This window comes from Tenrec ecaudatus, chromosome 2 (genome assembly GCF_050624435.1).
Source record: "Tenrec ecaudatus isolate mTenEca1 chromosome 2, mTenEca1.hap1, whole genome shotgun sequence".
Taxonomy (NCBI): domain Eukaryota; kingdom Metazoa; phylum Chordata; class Mammalia; order Afrosoricida; family Tenrecidae; genus Tenrec; species Tenrec ecaudatus.
Window position 1 is genome coordinate 67,004,492 of NC_134531.1, and position 12,259 is coordinate 67,016,750.

At 44.3% G+C, this 12,259-nt stretch overlaps 1 long non-coding RNA gene across 1 annotated transcript; it reads right to left on the reverse strand.

The window, feature by feature from the left end:
* Positions 1-947: 947 nt before the first annotated feature.
* On the reverse strand, positions 948-12,237 carry LOC142440830 (uncharacterized). Its single transcript, XR_012782890.1, has 3 exons — positions 12,103-12,237; positions 11,361-11,467; positions 948-1,553 (listed from the first exon to the last, which is right to left on the reverse strand). It is a non-coding gene; the product is annotated as an uncharacterized LOC142440830 (long non-coding RNA).
* Between the last annotated feature and the right edge of the window lie 22 nt (positions 12,238-12,259).

Consider the following 12,259-nt stretch of genomic DNA (forward strand, 5'->3'; position numbering starts at 1 on the left):
GACAGAAAAGTGTCTCCCATCTCACCATTTTCAAAGGTGAAGTCTTGCCATCCTGCTTCTACGGAGCACTCTGGCCTCCCCTCTTCCTAGGTAGATCTGTTTGTTTTAGCAGTCCATGGTACTTTCAATATTCTCCCTCACAATTCATATGAATCGATTCTTCTTCAGTCTTCCTTATTCAGCATCCAGCTCTCACATCGATATGACGCAATGGGAACACCATGGCTTGGGTGCGATGCCCTAACTCCTCAAAGTCACATGTTTGCTCCTCAGTCCTCTAAAGAGGGCTTGTGCAGCAGATTGACCTGATGCAGTACATCTTTACTCCCTTTACTGCTGCTTCTATGAGCATATTGTTCCAAATTTGAATAATGGTTCTATTGATTGGATTTCCCTGAAGGCAGATAGATATAATCCTATCAGCGTTGTACATAATAAATTTAGCAAGATCCTTCCTAACAATACCATGTCATTCCTCCTGATGGTGTTATTCCTGGCATCATTAAATGATTATGGATCTTCATGTGGTCCACGTCATTTTTGACTACTTCTAGTTCCAACCAGAGGATTTTTGCAGTGGTTTCTTCTTATCTTTGGTGGTGCCATATCCCGAAAGCTCCACTCCACAGACTTTACCCAAATCAGCTGACTCTTCTCCAAGAAGCCAGCTCCTGGGACCTGACAGTGCTCTGCCGCTCTTGTTCAGGCCTTCAGTACCTGACAGTGTTACGAAATGGTTTTAAGTGGCTTCATCCTCCAAAGTGGGGAGCAGAGCCCTCCTTCGTTGTCCTTAGTCTGGAAGCTCTGCTGAAACCAGTTCACTTTGGTGACCCTGCTAGCATTTGAAATACCAGTGACTTTGCTTCAGCATCACAGCAACATGCAAGCCACCATGGTACGACAAACTGACAGACAATTGGTGGACATGTAGGCTAGATTTGATCATTTTAATAGCTACACACAACTCAGACAATATACTCAACATTAAGGGGATTTATAAGGGAAGTTAATAAACTGTCACAAATCAGGATCAGCAAATAAGATTTAGTCATTGGTCTCCTCAGTTGGCAGCCAACTCCACCTTTCAGCAATGAAGTAGCCAAGTGTCTCTCCTCACCCACATGGTAACCAAGTCTCTCCAGTTTTAGTGTCTCAGCCATGTAGTCCCTTGGCCTTTGCCTCCATGGGCCAGGAAGGCAGCCTGCTTGTTTCTCCATTCCACAGGTCCATAGTCTTGGACCAGATGAAAAGAAAGGACCCCACAGTCTCAGGGCTGATCCTTGGAGTTTCCATGGCCTCCACCACTTCAGACAATGATCCTGAATGTGCTCTTCTGAGATCCTGTGGGTTTCTCTCGGCTTCTGCTTCAGAAATGATTCATCTTTCTAGCAGGAGGGTAATAACATACTGACCAGTTCCCTCTACTAGGGCTACGCACACCCAGCAGTGATGGGAGTTCCAGAGACTTGGGAAGAAGAGCCATAGGAAGAAATTTCACTCCACCACATCCTTCCTTGTACCATCGCTCACTTCCTGTTGGAATTCCTTTTTTCCTAAGGAAAGGGTCAGCAAAAAAAGAGTAAGTCCCTCAGTGTGATGGATTGACACGATGGCTGCAAGAATGGGCGCAAACGTAACAACTGTGAGAATGGCCCAGGCCCAGGCAGTGCCTTCATTCTGCTGGACATGGGGCCACTGTGAGTCAGAACTGAACCAAGGGTACCTGGCATCCTTTCCTCACCTCCCGAGCTGTGTCCTTGAGTAAATGCTGCTCTTTTGATCAAAATTAGCTGATCATGCTCATGCAGAGATGAGTCAGTTCCAGATCTGAAGGGCGAGGGCTATCATCTAAGGGGTTCCACTTGCCTGTAGCTGTAAGTCAGTCTGGTTTTTCAGTTCTGTAGAACATTCCCCCCCCACTCTCCAGGACCACCTTATGTGATCCCTTTCAGAGTAGTGGTAGCTGGGCACCATCTAGTTTTTTTGTTACTGAGACTAGCATTTGCCTGGCTCATTAGTCCACTGTACTCATTGTTTCCATGGGTCTTTCAGTTTTTGTCACTCTTCTATGGGAGAGGGGAAAGATACGTGACTTTGATGGAGAGTTGTATCATGTATTTCACATCGGTAACATTTCTGCTGAGGGGAACAGTTTTGGGGAAAATGGTTGGATCATTTGGGTAGTTAAAAAAATACATGGTATTAACATTAAAACAACAGTACTTGGGATTTGGAAAAAAACATGGGCTGATCATGGCAATGCTTCCTTACAAGTGGAACACAATGCAACAGGACCTGTCTGTCCCTCCCTGCATGGCTGGCTAGTCTTCCTTTGCCCGGCAGCATGATCAGACGGCCCTGTACCTCAGTTCTCCTTATCTGTAAAAGAGATTCCAGTACGTAATCTCTTAGTGTCGTTGGCAGGTAGTTAATGTGTGACTCATAACAATCTATGCCCGAAAGTAAGTACTCAGTAAATAAAGTCAATTATGGTTAGTTTCCCACCTATACTCTTCTAAAGCCAAAAGATGAATTGGTAACCCTTTAGTTTTTGCAAAGCAGTGTTTTTTAAAGTGCACACATCATCCCCTTGGTCTGTGCTGGATGTGTGCTGAAGCAGAATGTAAGTGCTTTTGGATTTTCGAAAGATGCTGCATCCAGTTTGGCATTGTGGCATTCATAGATGATGAGCACAATACTGTTAAGGATAGAACAAATTGAATGTACATATTAATTAACCTTCTTGATAGTCTAATTATGTTAGTAATTTTGTACCCAAAGAGGTACATTGTTTTCATAAAATTTGTTTTATATTGTAGGCCTTTAATTCTTTAAAAAAAAACGTTTTATTAGGGGCTCATACAACTCTTATCACAATCCACACATATATCAATTGTGTAAAGCACATCTGTACACTCATTACCCTCATCATTTTCAAAGCATTTGCTCTCCACTTAAGCCGTTGGCATCAGGCCCTCTTTTTATCCCCCTCCCTCCCCGCTCCCCCCTACCTCATGAGCCCTTGATAATTTATAAATTATTATTTTGTCATATCTTGCCCTGTCTGACATCTCCCTTCATCCCCTTTTCTGTTGTCCGTCCCCCAGGGAGGAGGTCACATGTAGATCCTTGTAATCGGTTCCCTCTTTCCAACCCACTCTCCCTCTACCCTCCCAGTATCGCCACTCACACTCCTGGTCCTGAAGGGATCATCCGCCCTGGATTCCCTGTGCCTCCAGCTCTTATCTGCACCAGTGTACATCCTCTGGTCTAGCCAGACTTGCAGGGTAGAATTTGGATCATGGCAGTGGGGGGGGGGGTATCATTTAGGAACTAGAGGAAAGCTGTATTTTTCATTGGTGCTACATTGCACCGACTGACTCATCTCCTCCCCTAGACCCCTCCGCAAGGGGATCTCCAGTGGCCGACAAATGGGCTTTGGGTCTCCACTCTGCACTCCCCCCTCATTCACTATGGGAAGATTTTTTTGTTGTTCTGATGCTTTATACCTGATCCTATTGACACCTCGTGATCGCACAGGCTGGTGTGCTTCTTCCATGTGGGCTTTGTTGCTTCTGAGCTAGATGGCTGCTTGTTTACCTTCAACCCTTTAAGACCCCAGATGCTATACCTTTTGATGGCCGGGCACCATCAGCTTCCTTCACCACATTTGCTTAATGTACCCATTTGTCCTCAGCTTTTGTTTCATGGGGTGTGCACCCAATGATATGATTTTTTTGTTCTTTGATGCCTGATAACTGATCTCTTTGGCACCTCGTGATCACACAGGCTGGTGTGTTCTTCCATGTGGGCTTTGAGGCCTTTAATTCTCAAGAAATTACTCATTTTAATCTCTCTAGTAGACATTCCAGGTATGATAAACTTTAATATACAGTTACCATTTACCCTGAGCCACACTCGGGATTACAGCAGGGAAGTTAAGATCAGGAGTATTCAGTGCTGTTAAAGGCTATTTTCAGGTTGGGGTGGGGGTGATGTTTAAATGAGTCTTGTTCTCTGTGGAACAGTTACACTGGCTCCATTTAAAAGTAATAGAATAGTCAGGTTCATCTCTCCCAGTTCAGCTTGATCCCACTGGCCGAGCTGTTCATGGATTTCCTAACTTCGTGGGTTGTGTCCAGCCGTCCACGGGCGAAGAACAGAGTTCCATTCTTTCTAGGTGTCCCTTAGTTTGACAAGTTGAAACATTAGACTGGGTTAGAGAATCTCCTTATCCTACCACCCTGTGTCACTCACAATTTTTCCAAGGTAATACCACAGATTTACGAGTATTTTGTTCTGTTTGGGGCTAAAATGTTTACAGGGCAAACATGACAGTTGGGAAAATTCTAAATGAATCACCCTCCTCTCCAGAAACAAGCGTTCACATTTTACTGTACTGGGGAGTCCCTCAGGAACCCTAGTAGCATAGTGGTTACACGTTGGGCTGTGATCTGCACGTTTGCCAATTAGAAACCACCAGCAGCTCCTCGGGAGGCACCTAGGACTTTCTATTCCAACCAACAGTTCCGGTCTCGGGTAGTTCAGCTCTGAACAATGGAGTCGCTGTGAGCCTGCAGGGACTAGATGGCAGCGAGAGGGGAGTCCTCGGCTCTTCAAGACAACAACAAAAACCACCCAGATTTCAGGATTACACTGACAAGAGGGAACCCTGGGTGACACCTGCTTTTACTCATGGTCCTGCCTTAGAGTTGGATGGCCAACTAGAACCAAAAAATAAAGAGTGGTGTTTCTGTGTCAGCTTCCTATAAATTGGTTCAATAGGGAGGCAAAGATAGAAGACTGGCATTGAGGGAAAAAATTGCCAATGCTTGTTTCCCTTTGGAAACTGTTAGACAACACACACATAAAAACCATATAGTTAATGTGCTGGACACAAATGATGTATATACGGATTGTAACAAGAGTTGTATGAGCCCCTAATGATTTTTTTTAAAAAGAAATTGGATAAGTATGGTGAGAAAATAAAAGCCTGACATACACACACACACAAAAATAAAATGAGTACAATTACATATTCTCATTCCTCATATTACTCACAGTTGATTTTTTAAAATGATCTACACAGTTGAATGATTTTCAGTCATTAAAAAACAAGAAATAAAAAAACCCATATAGTTAAAACCTCAGCTGCTGGGGGAAAACACAGGGAGCTGGTTACTGAGTGTCCCCTATGTGGTAGGGGGCATTCCCGTTTTACAGAACCATTTACAGACGTAGGCTGTGACCTGCTTGAGCTCACCCAGCTAGTGTGACAACCTGACTTACATCCACATCTGCTCCTCTCACTCCCATGCAGGATGCCTTTGTTCATGTTTCTAAGGGAATCGCCACAGATGGGGAAATCTTGGTACCAACAAAACAGTACAGGCAACAGAAGAGATGCATGTGAAGATGAGTTTTAAAGTATTGCTGGAAAATAGTATACACTTATTGAACAAAAATAGCAACACATGACACTGTTGTTTCTTGACATCCTTGACCTAGGTGTATACTAGGGGTTACCCCCAAAAACTGGAATTTTATTTTCAAAGCTATGTATTTAAATTTTTTACAAAACAGCCTTAGCACCTTCAAAGCAGTCTCCATTTACACTTAATACATTTGTCAAATATGCAATTCCTTTCTTCAACATTTTTCAAACTTATCTGTTTGGATGACTGACAGCACCTCCTTTTATTTTTCTTCACCTCTTCTACATCGTCAAATCCCTGTCCTTTCCTGTCCCTCTTCATTCATGGAAACAAAAAGAAGTCCCATGGAGCGAGGTTAGGAGAGTAAGGTGCATTGGGCAAGAGAGGCTTGTGAGATGGCTGCGTGAGAAGATGCATTGTTGTGGTGGCAAAACCAGTCCCCTGTTCTGCCACAAATCAGGCCTTTTTTGTCACATACTGTTACACTATCTTTTCAGAACCTCTAAATAGGAAGCTTGATTAACAGTTTGACCTGGTAAAACAAACTCCAAATACACGAGAATGAAGTTTGTCGTCGACATTTCACCTGTTTTGAAATGAGAAAACCTCTTGTACACTGGAGTTTTTCCCATAGCGCTGTCCTTGAAAGCCGTGTTCAGTATCAGAACAGTTTCTGCCGCACTTTTCCCGAGCAGGACACAAATTTCACAGCCACATGCTGTTCTCGCTTTCATTTTTACACGAACAGATACTTTATGATTCAAACAAGCTTCATTTGTATTTATTTAGCTTTCTTTTTTTTTATCATTTTATTGGAGGCACATACGACTTATTACAATCCATACATCCATCCATTGTGTAAAGCACATTTGTACACTCAATGCCATCATCATTCTCAAAACATTTGCCCTCCACTTAAGCCCCTTGCATCAGTTCCTTATTTTTGCCCCTCCCTTCCTGTTCCCCCCTCCATCATGCGTCCTTGATAATTTACAAGTCATTATTATTTTGTCATGTCTTACACTGTCCAACGTCTCCCTTCACCCACTTTTCTGTCGTCCCCCAGGGAGGGGGTTATACGTAGATCCTTACAATTGGTTCCCCTCTCTACTCCACCCTCCTTGTATTGCCACTCTCACCACTGGTCCTGAAGGGATCATCTGTCCTGGATTCCCTGTGTTTCCAGTTCCTATCTGTACCAGTGTACATTCTCTGATCTAGCCAGATTTGTAAGTTAGAATTGAGATCATTATAGTGGATGGGAAGGAAGCATTTAGGAACTAGAGGAAAGTTATATGTTTCATCGTTGCTACACAGCACCCTGACTGGCTCCTCTCCTCCCCATGACCCTTCCATAAGGGGATGTCCAGTTGCCTACAGATAGGCTTTGGTTCCCCACTCTGCACTCCCCCCCTCATTCACAATGATATGATTTTTTTGTTCTTCGGTGCCTCATGATCACGCAGGCTGGTGTGCTTCTTCCATGTGGGCTTTGTTGCTTCTAAGCTAGATGGCTGCTTGTTTACCTGCAAGCCTTTAAGACCTCAGACGCTCTATCGTTTGATAGCTGGGCTCCATCAGCTTTCTTCACCACATTTGATTATTCACCCGCTTTGTCTTCAGCAATCGTGTCAGGAAGGTGAGCATCATGGAATGCCAGTTTAATAGAACAAAGTATTCTTGCATTGAGGGAGTACTTGAGTGGAGGCCCAATGTCCATCTGCTACCTTAATACTAAACCTCTAAGTATATGCACATAAGCCTACTTCCCCATCCTTATATATAAATACATTTACATATATACATGCCTGTATTTAGGCCTCTATAAATGCCCTTTGCCTCCTGGCTCTTTCCTATATCCTTTTACTTTCCTCTTGTCCACTATCATGCTCAGCCTTCATTTGGGTTTCAGTAATTCTTCTTGGTTACATTACCCTTGATCATGACCTACCAGGCCTCCTACACCCTCCTCACCACCAATTTGCATCACTTGTTGTTCCCTTGTCCCTGGGTTTGTTAGCACCACTTCCTTTCCCCCCACCTCCCCCTCTCCCATGTCCCCCTGGAACTGTCGGTTGTTTTATCCTCCAGATTGTTCATCCAGCCTATCTTACATAGACAGACCCTTTATTTAGCTTTCTGACTCTGTGTTTGTGCCTTCAATACTTTCACAGCGATTTTCTGCTCCTCAAAAAAGAAAGCATGCTTAAGCCTGTCTGGGACACATTTAGCACACATGGACCCACCATAAACCCTGCTGACGTGTTTTTTGGTTTTGGACAACCTCATGAGAACTTTGGGTCTCACAGCGCAGACTCCTTGAAGTTGGCCTGGGAACACGCCACATGCAGATTTTGGCGCTTTCTCAACCTCCTCTGTATAAAGGTAAACAAGTCTATTACCAGGGATTTGGGACAGCCTACTTTTGCTAGAGGCTGTATTGCAGGACAGCCCTACGCCTATAAGTCAGACACTGAACCCTTTCTGAATGCCTCTGCACAGCGTCCCTGGAAGAGCACATGCTGTTCCCTTAAACTGGTAGGAAACCAGGTTTGGACAAAACTGCTTTTAAGAAAAAATTCACTGTGACCAGAGAGAACCTTTCGTGGGGGTGGGGTGGTGGTGCCACTGGGTGCACTAATTCAGAGCAAGTTGTTGAATGCTACCCTAGCAGGAAAAATTCATACTATGAAAGTTTTGCTCCACCCACTCAATTTTTTTTTGGGGGGGGGGGCAGGGTACCCCCTTATATACTTCTGAAGGTCAGTGTTTTTATCTCTAACACTTCCCTGTGGAATTCTATATTCTTGGCTTTATACCACATCAAAATGGCAGTTTGGGCATGCTCAAGGGACTCAAATTCTGTCCCTTTGAAATGTTGAGTTAGGACAGGGGAAAGGGGAGAGAAATCTGAAGAGGCAAAATCGAAGTGCATGGGGTAAGGTTTCCCAAGAAAATTCTCAGACACTAACCCATGGTGTCCTCACAGAATGAGCAGGTGTATTGTCATGAAGGAAAAAAGTCCTCTGTACGTTTCCATCTTAAAACTTTTTGCTAATAAGCCTTTATGATCAACCTGTATCCTTTGAGAAAATCTATCAAGATTACCCCTCTGGAATGCAAAACATAGTCACCTTAACCTTCTGAACTGACCTCTGCCTTTAATTGAACTATGCCAGCACATCTGGGGAACCAGTATGGAGTGGACTTTTTTTTAAAAGGTATCCTAAGAAGATGATTAAAACACTGCCATTGAGACAAGAGGAGCCCTAACCACAAGATCAGCAGTTTGAAACCAGCAGCTGCTTTGAGAGAGAAAGATGAAGCTATCCATGTAGAGTTAGTCTTAGTCCTGATAACATGGGCCTGCTCAAGACACACCTTCATGAAAGGATCACTGAAGATTAGGGTGCTACAGCAAAGTGTGCCAAGAAAGTAGATGCTGCCCGGTTATCAGAATAGTGTCTGGGGTCTTAAAGGCTTGTATTCAAGCAAGCAGCCATCTAAGTGAGGAGTCCTCTAAGTCCACAGGGAAGCACACCAGCTTATGTGATCCAAAGATGATAAAAAATTTGATATGGTGAAGGGAAAAGTATCAGAGCTAAAATTATGAACACTAGATTTGTAGAAGGCAATGGACGGCAGTGGGAGCCCAAAACCCATCTGTAGAGTATCTTCCAGACTGAGCCGCTGGTAGATCCGCTCTAGCCACAGGCAAGTCTCACACAGCCTTGCTGTCCCGCAGAGACCACTGTGACTTTGAATATGCTGAATCGAACTTGATACTTGACCAGATGACCTCCCTACAGACTTGACCTGAATTGGTTCTGGGTGCAAGTATCTCTTACTTGTTCCATTCCAGAAATTTCTTCCCTGGTTTTTGGAATGTTGATGTTCTTTCTTACTGTTTGTATTTTGGTCTTTATGTTGCTATTATTTTCTTCTTACCGCTTTATTTCAATGTTGGTTTTTATTGTTCCTGTCGGGGTTGATAAGGGATGCAGGAGTGGGGAGTGGATAAGAGGGAGAGGGGAGGGAGCACTAGAACTGACTGTGATTGCACAACACATTTTAAAGGCGATTTAACCTTGGGGGGGCGTCGTGTTCTAAAATTGATATGGTAATGATTGTACAATTCTCATTAGTATGATTGAATGACTGAATTGTATGTTATGAAAATCATGTGTAATTAAAACTGTTTTAAAAAAACAAATAAAAAATTGAGTTACAGTGTTGTAAACCACCAGTAGCAGTTCCACCCTGTCCTAAAAGGGTAGTTATGAGTTGGAATCAACCTGGGCTACAGTGAGTGTAGGAGATGAAATCACACGTATTACTGAGAGTGCTCATCTGCAATAGTCTACTGACCACAAAAGCATGTTAAACTCATTTTGTTTGGAATGAACCTGTGTGTGTGTGAACTGGAACCCCAATAGCATTACTTTTTAACTCAATCGACCTTCATTTGCTCGCGCTCCTGCCCCTTAGCTCCTTTGTGTTCCTCTCCTGGGTCCAGTTCTAACCTGATCCTCTGAGGTGATTTGGCTGTACATTTATTTCTCAAGTGTGGGAAATGCTAATCATTCTACAGAAGCCCAGGTTACTTGTTGGCTGTGATTCATAAGGTCAGCAGTTCAAAATCTCTAGTCTCTCTGCTGGAGAAAAATGAGGTTTTCTACTCCCCTAAAAAGGTACAGTCTCGGAAACCCACAGGGGCATCTTACCCCGTCCTACAGGGTCTCTATGAGTTGGAATTGAATGAATGGCAGTGAGTCTGAGTTTGTACAATAGGCACCTCAATCAACATGTCCAAAACTGAGCTGGTCTTACCTACTGTGAGTCTCATCCCCAACCACTCGATAATTGCAAATCTGTCAGGGTACCTGCTCTAACCCATCATCATGGGTCCAGTAGGCGCAACTGTACAGCAATAATAAGTAAAGATTATAGTAAAGTCATAGCATGAGAGACAGAAGAGTGATTGAAATAATGGAGTCAGACACAATTCATGGTACCAATGCTTACCTCAGCTCACTTGGTGGTCCATGTGGAGAGAGAGAGAGTGATTTATTGCTAACCAAAGCTTTTATATTCTCTGGGGACATGCAAGCTCCCTAATTACAGGTGAAGACATACGTCACAGGAAAGAGCTGTGCTACCCGTAATACAGTAATGGGAGGGGGGTGTTCTAGAGGTATCCACGTAATAGGAAGGGGAAGTATTGGGGGTATACATGTGATAAGATGGGCGGATTCTAGATTCAGGATGGCAGCCTAACTTTGGATGTTACTCAGCTGTTTTGGCCTGATCTCTGACTCACTATAGAAACCATTATCAGTAAGGTGTAAAACTCCACCTACTGGGCACTAAATTGATAACTGTAAGCCTTTAGGTAGAAGTAGCCTGTTGCCTTTAACAGCAGGGAGTGGGCCCTACAAGTCCAGACAGTTGTTTGGCAACTGACTGCCTTCAGGGAGGTAATTTGACCATTATTTATCATTAGCTGCAAGTAGTGTCCCCCTAACATATTTAGGGGGAGATGACTTGGGAGAAATCTGTTTCCCACACAAATCAAGAATTTCAGTTGCAATGAAGATACCATTGTTTCTTTATTCATAACATTCAGTCTACAGACAAGGTTGAGTATCCGTGATTCATCACCAGCTTCACTGCCATAAGGTGCAAAGTTCCTAAAACGCTCCCTCCCCACTTTCCACCCTTCTGACCTCTGCCACCATCACTCACCACCTGCTTGCTCTTCCTGCCCCTCAAACACAGTAATATGCACCTGCCTCAGGGCCTTTGCACCTTCAGGTCTCTTTCCCTAGGCCTAAGCATGGTTAGTTTTCTTCCATATTATGATGAAGTGGAGTCTCAATTATCATCTCAGTAAGGCTTCCTGTGATCATTTACTTTAAATTTTACCTTTTTTTTCTCTTCCACCGCTTAATTCTTCTCTTTAACATATCACCGTAGATTTTTGCTGTTGTTTTCGATAACTTTCCTTGGTAGAAGGAAAAGGTGCCCCAGTCCTGCAAGATTAAGCACTTTGCTACCAACTAACTCAATGGTTGGTGGTTTATCCTACTGAGCTGCCCTGCGGGGTAAAGGCCTAGCAGTCCATTCCCATAAAGATCGCAGGCCAAGAAACTCTATGGAGGGAATCTAGTTTCTTAGGGGGTCGCCATGAGTAGAAAACGGATTGGAAGTGACATGACAGCAATCTCCAATCCACTGCCATTGAGTCGATTCCCGCTGATAGCCTGCAACACTGGAGGGCAGAGCAGAGCCTCGTCATTCTCCCCCCAAAAAACCCCAAACTCACTCAGGAGGAAAATGCAAAGGCAAAGATTTTTGTTCGCTTTCTATCGCTGGTTCTTTAGACCCTTGACCTGGATCGGATCCCAAACGGGTGCTCAATATTTGCTCAGCAGCAGGAAGAACAAAAGGTGCCGTGTGCTACGTTATCACCACATGCATGATTGTTTTAAACAACAAGGCGCCAACATAGGACTGAGGAGCCCCGGGTACACAGCAACGCCACAGATTAGCTGCTGTTGCGGCGGCTGCTTTCAGAAATAATTAAACTTAAGCTCCCAAGAGCCAACACGCCATGGTTGATCACCCCGCCTGCGCCTACTAGGCCACTGGGGGAACTGTGACCCACCTGCGCGCAGCTTCCGCTTCTCGGCTCCCACTTGTGGAGGAGGTTCTCCCGCCCACTGCGCTCGGCGAAGGCCCACTGGCTGCCCGCGAGCGCCCCGCTCTGGCAGCGGCCGCCCCAAGCCTCCGAAACGCTCCTGCGTCGTCGCAGCGTGTGACGA